This window comes from Vulpes lagopus, chromosome 22, assembly GCF_018345385.1.
Source record: "Vulpes lagopus strain Blue_001 chromosome 22, ASM1834538v1, whole genome shotgun sequence".
Taxonomy (NCBI): Eukaryota; Metazoa; Chordata; class Mammalia; order Carnivora; family Canidae; genus Vulpes; species Vulpes lagopus.
In genome coordinates, this window is record NC_054845.1 from 18,149,582 (window position 1) to 18,168,475 (window position 18,894).

General features: G+C 37.3%; 1 long non-coding RNA gene across 6 annotated transcripts in view; it reads left to right on the top strand.

Annotated features, from left to right (window-relative positions):
• LOC121480730 overlaps nucleotides 1–18,894 on the top strand; it is a 134,806-nt gene that overhangs the window by 29,166 nt on the left and 86,746 nt on the right. The window contains exon 3 of one of the 6 annotated variants that reach the window (XR_005985088.1): nucleotides 13,552–13,679. The exons of 4 other annotated variants lie outside the window; for them this stretch is intronic. This is a non-coding gene — a long non-coding RNA (uncharacterized LOC121480730). The remainder of the gene's footprint in view (nucleotides 1–13,551; nucleotides 13,680–18,894) is intronic. One more of the 6 variants, XR_005985091.1, reaches the window with a different exon arrangement.

Genomic DNA, 18,894 nt, shown 5'->3' on the forward strand with positions numbered 1-18,894 from the left:
GTGGAATGTTGACACTAAGAGAGGCTAGGCATGTGGTGGGGGGGCAGGGTATATATGGGAAGTCTCTGTACCTTCCTCTCAATTTTGGTGTGAAACTACTCTAAAAAGACAAAGTTTTAGTGTGTCTACATAACTCAGTTGGTTAAGCATCTGCCTTCAGCTCAGGTCATGATCCCAGAGTCCTTATATCAAGCCCCGTGTGAGGCTCCTTGCTCAGTGGGGAGTCTGCTTCTCCTTCTCCCTCTGCCACTCACCCTTGCTCACTCTCTCTTTCTCATAAATAAATAAATAAATAAATAAATAAATAAATAAATAAAATCTTTAAAAAAATACATAACCTACAAAAGTAGAAACATTAGTTTCTGGCAGAAGACCTATCCACAGACACCTGGAAGACCAGAAAGGACTGGCATGATATACTCAGGGTGCTAAATGAGAAAAACATGCAGCCAAGAATACTTTTCCAGCTAGGATGTCAATCAAAATAGAAGGAGAGATAAAAAGCTTCCGGAACAAACAGAAACAAAGAATTTGTGATAATTAAATCAGCCCTACAAGAAATATTAAAAGGGATCCTTTAAGTGAAGAGAGAGCCCAAAAGTAACAGACCAGAAAGGAACAGAGACAATACAGAAACAGTATATTGTATACCTTTACAGGTAATACAATGGCACTAAATTCATATCTTTCAGTAGTTACTCTGAATGTAAATGGGCTAAATGTCCCAATCAAAGGACACAAGGCATCAGATTGGATAAAAAAGCAAGACCCATTGATATGTTGTCTGCTAGAGACTCATCTTGGCCCCACAGACAAGTGGGACAGAAAGTGAGGGGGGTAGAAAACCATTTATCATGCTTATGGAAAGCTGTGGCAATCCTTCTATCAGGCAACTTAGGTTTTAAACCAAAGGTTGTAATAAGAGATGAGGAAGGACGCCAATTCATAATTAAAGAGTCTATCCAACAAGAAGATCTAATGATTGTAAATATTTATGCCCCTAACATGGGAGCAGCCAATTATATAAACCAATTAATAACAAAATTAAACACATCAATAGTAATAAAATAACAGACATTAGCACCTCTCTCACTGCAATGGGCAGATCAACAAGGAAACAAGGGCTTTGAATGACACACTAGCCCAGATGGACTTCAGAGATATATCCAGAGCATTCCATTGTAAAACAATAGAATACACATTCTCTAATGCACAATGAACATTCTCCAGAAGAGACCACATCTACACTGGGTCACAAATCAGGTCTCAATCAGTACCAAAATACTGGGATCATTCTCTGCATATTTTCAGACCACAATGCTTTGAAACTGGAATTCAATCAGAGGAAATTTAGAAAGAACTCAAATACATGGAGGCTAAAGAGCATCCTACTGGAAAATGAATGAGTCAAGCAGGAAATTAAAGAAGAATTTTTAAAAATTCATAGAAACAAATTAAAATGAAAACACAACTTTTCAAAACCCTTGGGATGCAGCAAAGTAAGTCCAAAGAGGGAAATATATAGCAACAATCCTTTCTCAAGAAACGAGAAAGGTCTCAAATACACAACCTAACCTTACACCTAGAGGATCTGGAGAAAGAACAGCAAATAAAGCCTAGCAGAAGAAGGGAAAGAATTAATTAAGATTAGAACAGAAATCAGTGATAAAGAGATTAAAAAAAATTGTAGACCATCAACCAGATGAGGAGCTGGTTCTTTGAAAGAATTAATAAGATTGATAAGCCCCTGGCCAGACTCCTCAAAAAGAGAAGAGGAAGGACCCAAGTAAATAAAATCATGAATGAAATAGGAAATATCACAACCAACATTGCAGAAATACAAACAATTGTAAGAATATATTGTAAGCAACTATATGCCAACAAATTAGGCAATCTGGACAAAATGGATGCATCCCTAGAGACATATAAACTGCCAAATCTGAAACAAGAAATTAAAAAAATAAAAATCTGAATAGACATATAACCAGCAAGGAAATTGAAGAAGTAATCAAAAATCTCCCAACAAACAAGAGTCCGGGGCCAGATGGCTTCTCAGGGGAATTATACCAAACATTTAAAGAAGAATTAATACCTATTCTTCTGAAGCTGTTTCAAAAAATAGAAATGGAAGGAAAACTTCCAAATGCTTTCTATAAGGCCATCATTATTATCTTGATCTCAAAACAAGACAAAAACGCCACTAAAAAAGGAGAATTACAGACCAATATCCCTGATGAACAGGGATGCAAAAATTCTCACCAAATACTAGCCAATAGGATCCAATAGTACATTAAAAGGATTATTCACCATGACCAAGTCGATTTATTCCTGGGCAGCAAGGTGGTTCAATCTCTGCAAGTCAATCAATGTGATATACTATCTAAGGAAAAGAAAGGAAAAGAACCATATGATCCTTTTAATAGATGCAGAAAAAACATTTGACAAAGTACAGCATCCTTTCTTGATTAAAACTCTTCACAGTGTAGGGATAGAGGGAACATGCCTCAAAGTCATAAAAGCCATGAACAAAAAGCCCACAGTGAATATCATTCTCAATGGGGAAAAACTGAAGTCAGGACCCTGGCAGGGATGACCACCTTCACCACCATTGTTCAACATAATATTTGAAGTCTTAGCCTTAGCAATCAGACAACAAAAAGAAAGAAAAGGCATCTGAATGGGCAAAGAAGAAGTCAAACTCTCAGTCTTCTTAGATGATATGATTCTCTATGTGGAAAACCCAAAAGATTTGACCTAAAAATGGCTAGAACTCATACAAGAATTCAGCAAAATGGCAGGATGTAAAATCAATGCACAGAAATTAGTTGCATTTCTGTACACTAAACATAAGACAGAAGAAAGAGGAATTAAGGAGTCAATCCCATTTAAAATTGTGCCAACACCCATTAGATATGTAGGAATAAACCTAATCAAAGAGGCAAAGTCTCTGTACTCAGAAAACTATAGAACACTTATGAAAGAAATTGAGGAATACACAAAGAAATGGAAAACAAATATTCCATGCTCATGGATTGGAAGAACAAATATTGTTAAAATGTTTATGCTACCTAGAGGAATCTGTACATTCAATGCAATCCCTATCAAAATACCATCAACTTTTTTTCACAGAGCTTTAACAAATCCTAAAGTTTGTATGGAACCAGAAAAGACTCCTAATAGCCAAGGAATGTTGAAAAAGGAAACCAAAGCTGGTGGCATCACAATGCCAGACTTCAAGATCTATTACAAAGCTATCATCATCAAGACAGTATGGTACTGGCACAAAAACAGACACATAGACTAATGGAACAGAATAAAGAACCCAGAAAATGGACCACAACTGTATGGCCAATTAATCTTTGACAAAGTAGAAGAGAATATTCAATGGAAAAAGTCTCTTCAACAAATGGTGCTGGGAAAATTGGACATCCACATGTAGAAGAATGAATCTGGACCATTTTCTTACAGGATACACAAAAATAAATCCAAAGTGGATGAAAGACCTATCTGTGAGACAGGAATCCATCAAAATCCTCGAGAAGACACAGGCAGCAATCTCTGTGGCCACAGCAAATTCTGGCTAGACACATCTCCAAAGGCAAGGGAAACAAAGGCAAAAATAAACTATTGGAATTTCATCAAGATAAAAAGCTTTTGCACAACAAAGGAAACAACAAAACCAAGACAACCAATAGAATGGGAAAAGATATTTGCAAATGTATTATCAGATAAAGGACTACTATCCAAAATCTACAAAAGACTTCTCAAACTCAACAACCAAAGAACAAATAATCCAATCAAGAAATAGGCAGAAGACTTGGACAGTTTTTCCAAAGAAGACATACAAATGGCAACAGGCACATGAAAAAATGTTCAACATCACTCAGCATCAGGGAAATACAAATCAAAACCAAAATGAGATACCACCTCACACCAGTCAGAATGGCTAAAATGAACAAGTCAGACTTGACAGATGTTGGTGAGGATGCAGAGGAAGGGGAACCCTCTTACACTGCTGTGGGAATGCAAGCTGGTGTAGCCACTCTGGAAAATAGGGAGGTTCCTCAAAAAGTTTAAAATAGAGTTACCCTATGACCCAGCAATTGCTCTACTGGGTATTTACTGCAAAAATACAAATGTAGTGATCCAAAAGAGTGCCTGCACCCCAGTGTTTATAGCAGCAATGTCCACAATAGCCAAGCAGCAATGTCCGCAATAGCCAAACTATCGAAAGAGCCCAGATATCCATCGAAAGATGAATGGATAAAGAAGATGTGGCATATGTATACAATGGAATACTACTCACCCATCAAAAAGAATGAAATCTTGTCATTTGCAATGATGTGGTTGGAACTACAGGGTATTATGCTAAGTGAAATAAGTCAATCAGAGAAAGATAATTATCATATGGTCTCACTTATATGTTGAATTTAAGAAACAAAACAGAGGATCATAGGGGAAGAGAGGAAAAAATAAAATAAGATGAAATCAGAGAGGAGACAAACCATAAGAGAGTCTTAATCATAGGAAAGAAACTGAGGGTTGCTGGAGGGAAGGAGAGTTGGGGGGTGGGATAACTGGGTGATGGACATTAAGGAGGGCATGTGATGTGATGAGCACCAGGTGTTATATAAGACTGATGAATCACTGACCTCTACCTCTGAAACTAATAATACATTATATATTAGTTAATTTATTTTTTAAAGTTTTTTTTAGTTAATTTAATTTAAATAAAAAAGTTTTTAAAAAATTTGTTTCATTTTATTATTTAATTTTAGGTAGGCTACGTGCCCAACATGGGGCTTGAACTCATGGGAGTAAACCAGTGAGGTGTCCCCCACCCATTTATATAAAGTTATTTTTTTAAGTGTCTCTATAAGAAAAAGAAAAGACATACAGAGCAAAAGGTCCTGTGAAGACAGAAGCAGGCATTGGAGTTTTGTAGCCCCGTGCCAAGGAATGCCACAAGCCACCAGAAACTGGAAGAGGCAAATATTGGGTTATTTCCAGAGCCCGGGGAGGAAACATTGCCCTGCTGAGACCTTGACCTTTAGACTGCTGGCCTTCAGAACTATAAGAGAAGAAATTTCTGTTGTTTTAAGTCACCCAATTTGTAGCAGTTTGTTATAGCAGCCTTAGGAACCTAATACCATATCTATTTTCATACACTCTGCTTTCTACCATAATATGTCAGCCAGAAGTAGCCATCTGTTAACTTTGCTAACCAGAATAAATCTACTGTTAATTGCATTCACGTTTTCCTTGCAATACCATCTCTCTACCCCTCTGCCCATGGGCTATTCATGAGTGTGGTAGATTGTTTGCATCAGTGGTCCAGTCCTTCATACTTCTTTGTATTACAACGTTTAGTATGTAACTTTGGGGTTTCTCCTATAAAGTTGACATTTATTTCCCCAACCTATGTGATTTTCTTTTGCCAATAGCATTATGTGAAAGTGAATCAAAGCTTCAAGAAGTCTTGCATGTTGCATGTTTCTGATTCCTCTTTTGCACTACTGCTGTGCCATGGAAGCCCTTGAAAGGGACCAGAACCTTCCTTACAGCCAACCCTTGTCAGACCCCAGGCATGTGAGCAATAATGCTTATCACGGTAGCGTTTGAAGCTCTGTAGTTGTTTGTACACAGCATTAATGCTGCAATAAGCAATGGATATAATAGGGTTGTGGTGGGGTTCAGGGTAGGCTGCCCCAAAATATGCTTTGGCATATTGATTATTTTGAGTTAAAGTTACTTAAATGGCTGATACCAGAAGGATACCTTGACTGTCCTTTGTACCCCTGAAAGCAGAAAATAACTTTCTCATGTGAAAGCTACCCTCCCTGCACCCGGAAGATACTTTCTTCCCAGAAAGCATCCTTAATGTCAGAAATAGGAAATTCAGGTCTGAGAAGGTTGTATAAACAAGTCTTGTCACTGGTTCATTCATGTGCTACCCAAGCCCCAATGTCTTTATCTTGTTGATTCTTCACAAGTTTATTGTTTCTTTGTCTAAAAGGTATAAAAGCTGCCTGCTTTGGCTACTTATTTGAGTCTCATTTTTATGAGCTTTCATATGTATAAAATTAAATTTGTTTTTCTCCTGTTGGTCTGTCTTATTTCAGTTTAATTATTAGATCAGCCAAAGAACATAGAAAGGAAAAAAAGAACTTTTTCTCCTCAAGAGTTTCTATTCTCTTGCAGCCAAGAGCATGTAATCTGGACCCTGAGCACGGGGATTGTTTTGAGCTGCACATGTTAATCATGCTCTCTAAAAATAAACTTCTGAGTTGGGAAGAAGAATCTTGTTCTGTTGGACTTGGTGTCAATAGAAAGTAAGATTGCAGTTGCTGGGAAACATCATGTCTTGCAAATAAAACCATTATGGGGGAAAGCTGACTGATTCGTAGACAGACAGAGTCAGAGTCCTGTTGAGCCCCTCAATCCAACTATGTCTAACTTTTTAGCTATGAGAATCAGTAAATTTTCTTTTCTGATAATCTAACTTGAGTTGTGATTTTATCCCATCAAAAGAACTTAGAGTTTTCTCCAGATTGCACTGCAGTCCAGCTATACTTCCTAAAATAGTATTTTGATTGTGTCACTTTTAGAAAATTACTGCTCTTCATTTTCTTTCAGATTAGTTCATCAATCAAAGCCCTCCTGGCATCGGACTCTAACTTTTCCATTAGGTTGATTTCTTCTGACTCTTTTCTTTTTTATACTATGCAACCACTTGATGTCTTTTCCTATCATTCTGCTTTTGTTTCTATGGCTCCCTTTGCCTTGAAAGCCATCCTCTTCTGTGTTAGCCAAAGCCTAAACTACCATAATAAACAATCCCAACATTTCAAGAGCTCAATACAATAAAAATTTAATGTTTACTTATAGCACAATTCTTAGTGAAAACAGTAGGGAAGGAGGCAGTTGACTACATGTAGACATGTAGGTACCCAAATCTCTCCGGTTTATAAAACCAGTGTCTTTGATTTGTGACTTCTAGGGTTGTTGAGAAAAAAAAGAAGAAAAGGGGAACAGAAAATCTAAGTGGAGACTGACTTTAGGGGCTGAGCCTGAGAGTAGCCTACACTCCTTTGTCTCATGTCCCATCGGCCATAACTAATCACATGATCCCACATGGCCTCATTTGGACCCATCAACATTGAGAAGGCTGGAAAATTCTGTTTTTTTCTTTGTGTTCAGATGGGGGGAAAAAAAAAACTGGATAGTGACCTTATAGCTCTGCTCTGTCATATCTGCCATCTCCATCTGGTAAAATCCTCCCAATAGAATATGATTTTCCATATTCTCTTTGATTTGTAGAGTGGATTTTTTGTGTTTACCTTAGTCTCCTTTTAGTTTCATTCCGTCAATCAGGAACATATATAAGCACACATTTATTGAATTCCATAGATATAAAGATGAATATGACCTGCTCCCTGCCCACAAGAGCTGTCTTGGGAGAGACACAGACATAAACAATTGTAATCTCATGTAAAAGGTGCAGCTATAACCGTATTTACAGATTGTTGATGAATAATACAGGAAGTAGGTTTCTTGATGGTAAGGACTAGATATTATTTGTCTGTTTATTTCCACAAGTACAAAGAGTGTGTAGAGGGGAGTCTTGCACGTCCTAAACACTCAATGATTTCATTGAGTCCAAGTAAGGAAGTGAGCTAATAAAGGAAAATGAATGGATTCATAAGAACTGAGATACACGGAGGTGGAGTATAGAGGGACATATACAGATAAAGAGATATTTTTTGGTATTTAACTTTCATGATTAAACATCAACAATATTTATAAAAAGATTAAACGAGAGTTTTAGACATGTACAAAAGATAAAATGCAGTAAAGTCTTAAAGAAAACAGGTTTCCCCTACTATTCCAAAATAGCATATTCCTATGAATAGAAGCAGTAACTATTCATTTATATGCAAAATACTTCCCTAGCCCCCCAAATAACCTCTCTTAAGGCTTTTCTGATATCTTAGGACACATCTTGCTAAAGGATGCACAAAATAGATTGTGATAAAGCACAGATGCTCACAGACACAGTTCAAATCTACAGCGGCTTGATGGGGAGCTGCTGTGTAGACCCTGTGGAAGGAGCTTGGGGGGCTCTCTAACTGTGTGGGGTGTGTGCCTGCTAAATCACAGCTTGCTGCAAAACAAAAAATGCTATTTTCACTTTTCATCATAAAAGTGAAAACCCTTTTCAGATGTCTTTCAGTTAGTAAAAACAAGTAGTAATGTACGTCTTTTATAAAAGCCAAGGGGCCTAATGCAAACCCCAAAAGTGGGGGAAACCTGTATTGACAAAGTGCCTCCCTCTATGATCTGTGAAGAGGTAAATCTTCAAGGAGGTAAAAACCTCTTCGTAAAATCGTACTTTTTATGATTTTGACTACCTTCAATATACTCAGAATGTTTAATATCAGTTGGTAGGGGGTATAACAACTTAGGAGAGTCACAAATAATCATCAGGACAGAGGAGGGATGTGGTTTTTGCCTGGAAGTTCTATGTCCTTCATGACATTTTAAGAGAGAGTGTTGAGCTCTCATTTACCTACCAAAAGCTTTTATTCGAGTGTGAGTGAATATTGGAGGTACTTGAGGAATATTTTAAAAATAACCTGCTCCCATATAAGATTTCATGAATCAATCACTGGAAGGTAGAGCCCTGATTGAGAACCAGCGATTTACTGCACTCACCTCCCCAAATTTCTGTCTTCCTATATTAGTTTCCTTTTGCTGGTATAACAAATTATCACAAATTTATTGGCTTAAAACAAATGTATTACCTTATCCTTCTGGATCTCCGACAGCTAAGTTTCACTGGACTAAAATCAAGGGCATTGGCAGGCATATGTTTCCCTTGGGGCCTCTAGAGAGGGATGTCTTTCCTTGCCTTTTTCATCCTCTAAAGTTTGCCTTCATTTCTTGGTTCCTGGCCTCTTTAACCACTCCACTCTGCTTCTGTCTTCACATCTACTAATAGTTGGGTCTTCCTCCCTCCTTGTAAGGAAGGACCTTTGTGATCACATTGGGTTCACCTAGAATCCAGAATCCACTATTCTTTTTTTTAAAAGGTTTTATTTATTTATTCATGAGATGCGCGGACACACACACACACACACACACACACACACACAGAGGCAGAGACACAGGCAGAGGAGCAGGCTCCCTGAAGGGATCCTCCAGGATCAGGCCCTGGGCTGAAGGCAGCACTAAACCGCTGAGCCACCCAGGCTGCCCAGAATCCACTATTCTTAATCATTTCTACAGGGTCTCATTTCACCACATAAATTACCATATGCACAGGTTCTGTGGATTAGGACAGAGACATCTTTGGGAAGCCATTATTCAGCCTACTGCATTTCCTTCATATGTAATCTTTAAAATATGAGGATTAATTTACATTTGTAAAGAGTAAATGAGAAATGCATGTGAATAAAACATTTATCATAGGAGCTGATGCGTAATCAGTAGCAAAGAAATGTTAGCTATTATACTTTTAAAATATCTTTTTTAATAGAATTCTGATGAGAGCAGCACTGTCTTATTCACTGCCACATTTATCTTGTATATGGTAAGTGTTCAATGAATACTACGTGAATGAATAAATGCTGAATATCTGCAGTGGGTATATATCAGCTTTTCCTTATATTCAATTGTTTCCTTCTATCCCATAATCACATGAGATATGGATTATATATACAAGTGTTTCTGTTTCTCTGGAGAACCTGCTTAATATATACTGAAAATGTAAAATTCTGTTAGAATCTGGTGGTCCTTGCCTCATTTATTTTCAGTGGGAATTCAATGAGCTGGCCAGACTTGAAGTGTGCCCTCTTATTTCATACTCCTCACCTGTATGATCTTTCTTTTGACTTGAATCAAGAGAAATACAACAATTACAGTTGTAGAAAGTAAATAATGCAGATTTTGTTTCTCAATATGAAGCTAGAGAAATCTTGTTTTGAAAGCTGTCAGATGTGGATGGAGCTGGAGGGTATTATGCTGAGTGAAATAAGTAAATCGGAGAAGGACAAACATTATATGGTCTCATTCATTTGGGGGATATAAAAAATAGTGAAAGGGAATAAAGGGGAAAGGAGAAAAAATGAGTGGGAAATATCAGAAAGGGAGACAGAACATGAGAGACTCCTAACTCTAGGAAACGAACTAGTGGGGGTAGAAGGGGAGGTGGGCGGGGGTGGAGGTGACTGGGTGACGGGCACTGAGGGGGGCACTTGATGGGATGAGCACTGAGTGTATTCTATACGTTGGCAAATTGAACACCAAAAAAAATAAAAAAATAAAAAGAAAGCTGTCAGAATTATAAAGACCCAATAATTAGGGTTAAGTAATGCATTTCCATGAAACATGGTTCTAGGTGGCTGGATGCTTATGAATAAACCTGTTCATGCTTAATTCAGCTTCCTGCTTCATCTAGAATTGTGGTTATACCTATCAGTGGTCTAATTTTTTTTCTTTACCAATGGTCTAATTATTGAGGTTCTTTTTTTCTTTTAAGATTTATTTATTTATTCACGAGAGACACAGACTGAGAGAGGCATAGACATAGGCAGAGGGCAAAGTAGTCTCCTCACAGGGAGCCTGATGTGGGACTTGAACCCAGATCCCGGGATCACAACCTGAGCCAAAGACAGGTGCCCAACCGCTGAGCACCCAGGAGTCCCTAATTCTTGAGTTTAGCAAGAAGATGACATTAATTATGATAGCTTTAAAATGTGTAAATTTATAAATGAGGGAGCACAGTCATGGGTTGGCTAGCACATTAGCCTGAAGAGAAATTCCGTGTTGTTCATGGCTTTTAAGTCTCTCTCAAATGCAGAAAATCAAGAGGCTGGTGGGGTAGGGGCTTATTTTCTTACTCCTTGCCAATCGATGCTAAATAAATACATGCTCATTAGCATGCTGTGAAACAGTACTGTCTCCATTACTCCTGTCCTGCCTCCCATTTTTTCTTCTTACCTATCCCATTAGTTTTGAAGAGTGGATTCTCAATATATACACTATTTCTTGGTTAAAGTAAAAAAAAATATATGAAGTCACAAAATAGAATAGCAGATGTTTTTTCATTGTGGGTCATCTCTGTCCTGCAGGTAGAGAGAAGAACAGGTACAAATTCCAGAGGGAGAACAGCTTGAAGATTTGGCATGTTTGGAACGTAGTGTAATGAATGAGTGGGAGGGTGGTGTGAGATATGGCCTTAAGAATCTGTGGCCAAGTGATGAAGAACATTGGAATCCAGGATTAGGATTTGAGATTTTATTTTAGCATCAAAAAGAGGCCAGGGAGGGATTTTAAGGAGGGGAGTGGAATGATTATTTACATTTGTGAAGGGATTGGTGAGTGGTTCTATGGATCCCAGTTACTAGGTTACTGTGTTCTTTTAGGTGAGAGATGATGGTCAACTGGAAACAGATGTAGTGGAGATGGAAGGAAATGAATGGATTCTCAATATGTATTTTTTTGGATATAGAATTGACAGGGTTTGCCAACTGTCTTAGTCTGTTCAGGCTGCCATAGCAAAATACCATGGGCTAGGTAGTAATAAACAACAGAAATTTATTTCCTCACGGTTCTGGAGATTGGAAGGCCAAGATGGGAGTGCCAGTACAGTCAGGTGAGGTTTCTCTTCCAGGTTACAGACTTCTCATTGTATCCTTACATGGCATGGCGTAAGGGACAAGAGATCCTCTGGAGCCTCCTTAATAAAGGCACAAGTCTCATTTAGGAGAGTTCCACCCTTATGACCTAAAGGCCCCATCTCCTAATACTGTCACGTTGGGTTGGGATTTCAACATATGAATTCTATGGAGCTAGGAGGCCACAAACATTCAGACCACAGCATCAACAGATTAGATGCAGAAGTAACATTTCACTTGAATACTGATAGGCGATATGGCTCATTAAGTGGTTGGAAGTATAGTCACTTTACAATCATGAAATAGCCATGATCTAGTTTATAGAAAAATCTGGCATTTCTTGTCACTTCTGCCTTGAACCAGTAAGATTTTCTCTGCTGTGGATTTTAAGTCTGTGAGACTGGTTCAATTAATCATTCTACTCTTAAATAACTTGTGACATTATTTAAACATAGTCACTGGGATTAGTACCTTCTCTTCACACAGGAAGAAAATCATTCTTTTGTGTTGTAAACTCCCCACTGATTTAATGTAGGGCTGGAAGCCATAAAGGGTGAAGTAAGGAGGGAGAAAAGGTAAAGAAAGAGTAGATGAGCTGGAGGCTGATGAGTCAGGCCTACTTAAGTACCTCTTTTTCATTAAGTATTAGAGTCTAACTAAAGAGTGAGCCACTTCTGTGGGCCCAAAGGATTTGGTAGAATTTGTGATTCAGTTTCTTGTTTTTTTAAAGATTTGTCCATTTATATGAGGGAGATAGAGAGAGAAAGAGAGAGAGAGAGAGAGAGCAAGGGGGAGGGGCAGAGGGAGATAATCTTTCAGACCCTTCCACTAACCACAGAGCCTGACACAGGGCTCATTTCCACAACCCATGAAACCATGACCTGACCAAAAACCAAGAGTGCAATACTCAACCAGCTGAGCTACTCAGGCTCCCTGGGATTCAGTATTATTTTTTGAATTTTTAAAAAAGATTTTTATTTATTTGAGAAAGAGAGAAAGTATGAGCAGGTAGGAGGGGCAGAGGGCGAAGCAGGCTCCCTATTGAGCAGGGAGCCCAACATAGGGCTCAATCCCAGAACACTGGGATCATGACCTGAGCTGAAGGTACACGCTTAACCGACTGAGCTACCAAGGCACCCTAAGGGATTCAGTATTTTTGAGTGCATCACACCAAAGTTCTTATCTCATGCTTCAGGGTCTCAGGCCTTTCTAATCAGGGAATCATTAGATTTACCAGGATTGAGGATGTAATCTCCTCTGTAGCTTTGACACCCTTATAATGAAGTCCTGAGCCTCATCCCTGTCTTGACTCACTCTGGTGTAAGAATGCTTAAGGTTTTCCAAAATTTTTCTTTTTACTTTCTCTATGTATACAAAAACTCTTTTACAAAATAAACAAACACTGGTGAATAAAAAAAATTCTCAATAAAGTAGGGATTGATGGATATTCCTTCAAATTATAAACTATTCTATCACAGTCCCCAAACCAGCATCATGATTACTGGGAAGCACTAGACGTATTTCATTTCATTTCAAAAAGAAGACAAGAAAGGAGCCTGAGTGGCTTAGTCAGTTAGGTGCCTGTCTCTTGATTTCTGCTTAGGTCATGATCTCAGGGTCATGGGATTGAGCTCCACTTGGAACTCTGAAGTGCAGGGTCGGCTTGAAATTCTCTTGCTCATCCACTGCTCCTCCACCCCCCGCTCAAGCACACAAGCTCTCTCCAATAAATATATAAAACCTAAAAAAAGAAAAAAGAAGACAACAAGAAAGTCTTCAAATAAGGTATGTGAGGGCAAGATCCTTGTTTCATGTCTAATGAGGAAACCTGGATAAACAAGCAAAAAGCAATCTAATTCTTTGTATTTTGAAGAAGCTTGGACATAAAGAAGACTGAGTAAACTGAACTTGAGAAAGTGGTGAGCCACAGAGGAGCTGGAGGATACATCAGAGACACTTGCAGCTGTTTCCCGTCCCAGGGACAGTTGCCTTGGAAGACAGGTGAGCAGAGAAGTCTCCTAGGACAAGGAGAAGTCAACTGGACTTTTAGTGGCTGTACACAAGCTGGTATAGAGCATCAGCATCTGTAGGAGCCCAAACTCAGAGCTAATTGCTCCTGTCCGGTTTTCCACCAAGGACTTGTGCTAAGTAAGCAACAGTACCACCAAGAGGATTGTGCATTGTTGGTGGGAAATGCAAACGTTACAACTTGTAAGGAGACAGGTTAGTAGTAACTGTGAAAATTGCAAATGCCTGTCTATACCTTTTGACCCTGTAATGCAATTTTGGAGAATTTATCCTAGAGCTATACACGGTAAATGATCTATATATAAATTATTCTTTGCAACATCGTTTATAATATGGGGAAATGTAAATATTACAAATGTAGGAAACTAATCAGCTGAATTATGTTCTGACATGCGACATGACATGTCTGTATAAAAATGAGGAAGCATTATATGTATAAATGTGAAAAGATCTCTCAAGATATGTCGTTAAGTGAGAAAAAAAAAGCAAGGACATTGTGTATGGTATGGTACCTTTATTTGATTGCACAAGTACAAAGAACATCTCGAAAGATATATAAGAAGCAGTGGTGGTTATTTGTGGGGTTATTTGTGGGGAAGGGTAGTGGTGGGAACTGGGTGGATGATGGACTGGGGTAAGAGTTTTCATGGCTTATTTAACATTTGTTATGCTATATCAATATATTATATTTCAAAAATTTAAATTAAAATTCATGGTTAAACTACAAGAAAGTCTAGGAGAGCCCAGTCATCAACTATGCCCATGTCATAGTTAAGTGGGAGTTGAAAATGTATTGCCTTTGGAGGCCGGAAGAGGGTTTCCCTAACCTTCATAATTAAAGGCTTGAATTCAAGTATCTATCTAAAAGTAGAAGGGAAGTAGAAACTTAGATCCTGCGTTTAAGTGGAATCCTCAAAGGGCTACATGCTAAGTGAAAAGGCAAAGGAAATACCTGTCATTGCTAAAAGAGTAGATCTTAAAAGTTTCATCACAAGAAAGAAAAAAAAATTGTGAATAGGTGAATTGTTCTATAAACTGTGGTGGGACATTCTTTATCCATATTGAAAGATAAAATAAGTTCTTAGCTTATACCATATCCCAAAGTCAGTTTTAGATGTAAGGAAAAGCTATAAAAAATTTCGAAGAGAAAATAGGAGGTTATCTTTGTGGTCTCAAAGTAGATTCTCTTAAAACACTTATGAAAATTTTAAAGGAAGAGATTAATACATTTGTTAAAATTGAAATATTCTGTGGATTACAGACATACTTGATTAATATCCAAAATATAAAAAATACTTCTACAAATCGCTAAGAAAATGGTCAAAAATCCTCCCCAAAATAAACAATGGGTATGAATAGGCAAGAGAGAGAAAAACCAAATGACCAGTAAATATGTGAAAAGATGATCAAGCAGATCAGTAATCAGAAAACTAATCAAATCTATAATGGGATACCATTTTAAATCTGGCAAATTGACAAATATAAATATGACAATACAAAATGTTGAACAGAGAATGTATTAAAACTGATAGTGAGATAATCAGTTCTTAGAGTGGGATTATCAATTCTTTTACTGTTTTTGGAAGTGCAATGTGGTAATACTTGATCAAGTTCAAGATGCATTTGTCTTGAATGTGAGCCAGTGTTTCCACTCCTCAGTGTACATCCTAATGGGGTGTTTCTCAAGGTGTGTCCCTAAACCAGCAGCAGCAGTGTCATGTGGGAACTTGTTAGAATTGCTAATTTTATTTCATTTCATTTACGTATTACTTTTTGTATGTAGGCTCCATGCTCAACTAGGGGCTTAAGCTCACAATCTTGGGATTGAGAGTTGTGTGTTCAACCGACCAAGCCAGCAAAGTGCCCCAGAATTGCTATTTTTACATTCCCACCACTGACCTTCTGAAATGGAAAACATGCTGGGGCCAGGGCCTACCAACAGTGTTTTAACCAGCTCTCTATGTGATTCTGTTAAATACTAAAATTTAAGATCCACTCCCCTAGAAAAAAATCACATGTGCCCAAAATGTGACATCTGCAAGAATGTTTATTGCAGAATTCTTTATAATAGTGGAAAAATTGAAAGTATCCGAATATTTATAAGTGTAGGATCATCAACAGACAATGTAAAAAAATAATGTAAGAATATATAAACTCATAGTACTACAATCGAATACTATACTAGAGTTAAAATGGATACAGTTGAATTATATATATCATGTGTATTTGTATATTTTAATATATTAAACAGAGAATAATTTTGTATGTAAAATGGATCATATGGGAAGATGTGGTCAGGATTAAGGCAAACTAGAAATCATGCCCCATCCAAAGAGATCACCTCCACTCTGGGCTAGCCCATTGTGACCATGCAAGAATGCTCATGCAATTGCAGATCTTCCAGTTTTTTAGAGCACAGTTAAAAGAATTTAATATAAAATACACAGATATTTAAATACTTGTAAGTAATTAAAAAGAAATCCACTATGCAGAGCTAGGAGTGGGACTGTAGATAGTTTCCATTAGCAAGTCATTAATTTGTTTATTCCTTTATAGTATAGGTAATATCAACTCTAAGATATTAAAAAGTTTGGGATAATTCCATTTGATTTCAGATTTGTCTTGTCCTATAGATATATTTGAGTTCATTGGGTCACATTATAGCTATAGTGTTTTAAGTGTGCTAATGAATGACATTCTCCAGCTTGTGTGCAGTTGACTACAATGTGTCTGGGCATTGGGCTTAAAGGGCAGAATGGTGGGGCGAAGAGTAGAAGGGTGTAGACAAGGGTTAGATACTATTTTCTTATATTGCTTTATATGTCTATTCAAATGGTGCTAAGTAACTGCTTTATAAACATTAAATAATACATGTAACTGGATGATGATAAATTCTGGCTGCCATTTATTTATGAATCTTGGGTGGCTTAGAATAAGGCTTTGACTTTTCTTAAAGGTCTAGTTTTTCATGATGGAATGACTTTGGCTGTTCTATCACAAGCACTCAGCTCCATTCCAGATTCATTAAAATTTGTTTAATTAATAAATGTGTGAACACATAAATAAAGGTGGAGACTCATATATAAGGTGGAGAGTGTAGTTTAAAGCCGTATGTTGCTGCAACAACTGTTGCAGAATTTACATCTGCAATATATAATTCTTGTCTATCTGCACTAGATTAACATTTATGAAATGCATTTTAGAATAAAACCAGAAGATGGCAATAGAGTTACATAAATCTAAACAGTAGAGACATTTTATGTAGTTTTATATAGCCTTTGTCTTTCAATATGCTTGTATTGACTACTTCTCCAACCTTTGTCTCAAAATTCCTGCAAATAGCTTGTTATGCAAGTGGACTGAAATGCATTCTTTTTTAAAATAAGATTTTATTTATTTATTCATGAGAGAGAGAGAGAGAGAGAGAGAGAGAGAGCAGAGCTGGGAGCCTGATGTGGAACTTGAACCCAGGATCCCGGGATCATGACCTGAACTGAAGGCAGACCTTAACTGACTGAGCCACCCAGGTGCCCTGAAATGCATTCTTTAAAAAAAAAATCTAAAAAGAAGAAAGAAAAAAGAAAGTCAGTGATAACAAAACCTTATGTAGTATCAGCATTCTCTTCTTCTATGCAAAAGAATATCCGAGACCCTTTCTTAGGGAGGCAAGTTTTAATTTCAAAAAGTTTGTAAGAACACAAGAGTAGTGAAGACTATCTGGAGAAAGCACATTGGAAAGCAAATCAAGAGATTTGCATGTGATTGCTTTCACTTTATTTCCTGATGTGTAATATAACAATCATGATGTACTTGGGCTCGCCAAAAGATTTGAGTTCCATCCTGATTTTACCATCTATGGGCTCTGTGATTATGGGCAAGTTTTTCTTTCTGAAACTTAATTTTCTCTTCTGTAAAATAGAAGTAATAATAGCTATTATCTTGTGTGATGATATTTTAAGGATTAGATGAAATAACATTTAGCTCAGTGCCTGGCATGTGATAGGAAGCTAAAAAAATGTTAACTATTATTCTTCCCACCTAATTTGGGTGGAAGAAACTCGCTTTATGCAGTTGACCCTTGATCAACATAGGTTGGAACTACACAGGTCCACTTTATGTGGATTTTTTCCAATAAATACAGGACAGTATTGTAAGTGTATTTTCCTTATGATTTTCTTTTCTCTAGCTTACTTTATTATTTCTCTAGCTTACAGTAGATAATACACATAACATTTTATATTATTATTATTTTATATAAATATGTGTTAGTTAACTGTTTATGTTATTGGTAAGGTTTCCAGTCAATAGAAAGCTATTAGTAATTAAGTTTTGGGGGAGTCAAAAGTTATATGCAGATTTTTGCCAGCATGGGGGGCGGGGTCAGTGCCTCTAACCCTCACACTGTTCAAGGGTCACCTGCAGTTTTGAAAAAAAATACTAGCCATTAGACTGTGCCAGACATTCTTTGTTGCTTATTAAGTATATAATTGAAAAAAAAAAAAAGAAATAACAATTTCTAGGAACAGGTTGCATGTTTCTATTTATGGTGGACATTAACTACTCCCATTATGTCAGAACTAGGTAAAGTCTGGTGTTTTACTTAGAGTGTTTTCCTTTCTTTGCCAGATATAGTATCCTTAACCCGGTGCATTCAATCTCCTCTAATCAGTTTGTCAAGTAAATGCAGGCTCATTTCCACTCATTGATGATGTGATTATAGCTTTATAGAGCAGGACTGTGTGAAGAGGTCTTATTTGTGTTAGTGACGGTAGTAAAAATATCAATAAACTGTGATCTTCCCGTTGCTGGACCTGAGCTATCTGGTAGTCTATAGGAATATGTTAAGTTTTGCATTTTAATATGCATGAAATAATAAACTGCATTCAGACCAGCAGAGGGGCTCCAACCTCTGAAACAGAGACAGAGAGAGAGAGACGTACAGAGACAAATACCATTAAGGATGACTTGCCTTCACAACTGTCTATGAGTCTGTAGAGAGAAATCACCATGATTGATCATTTCTTTCATAACAGAGAGTCTGAACTGTAGAATGTCGAATTATCCCATTCACTGTCTTTATAGACATGTTACCTGTATTGTCTTTTCTTTTCTCTTTTTAAAATCCAGACAATACCAATAATTGATGCTCAGTGCTTTCCATTTAAATACCAAAGTTCTACCAAGCCTT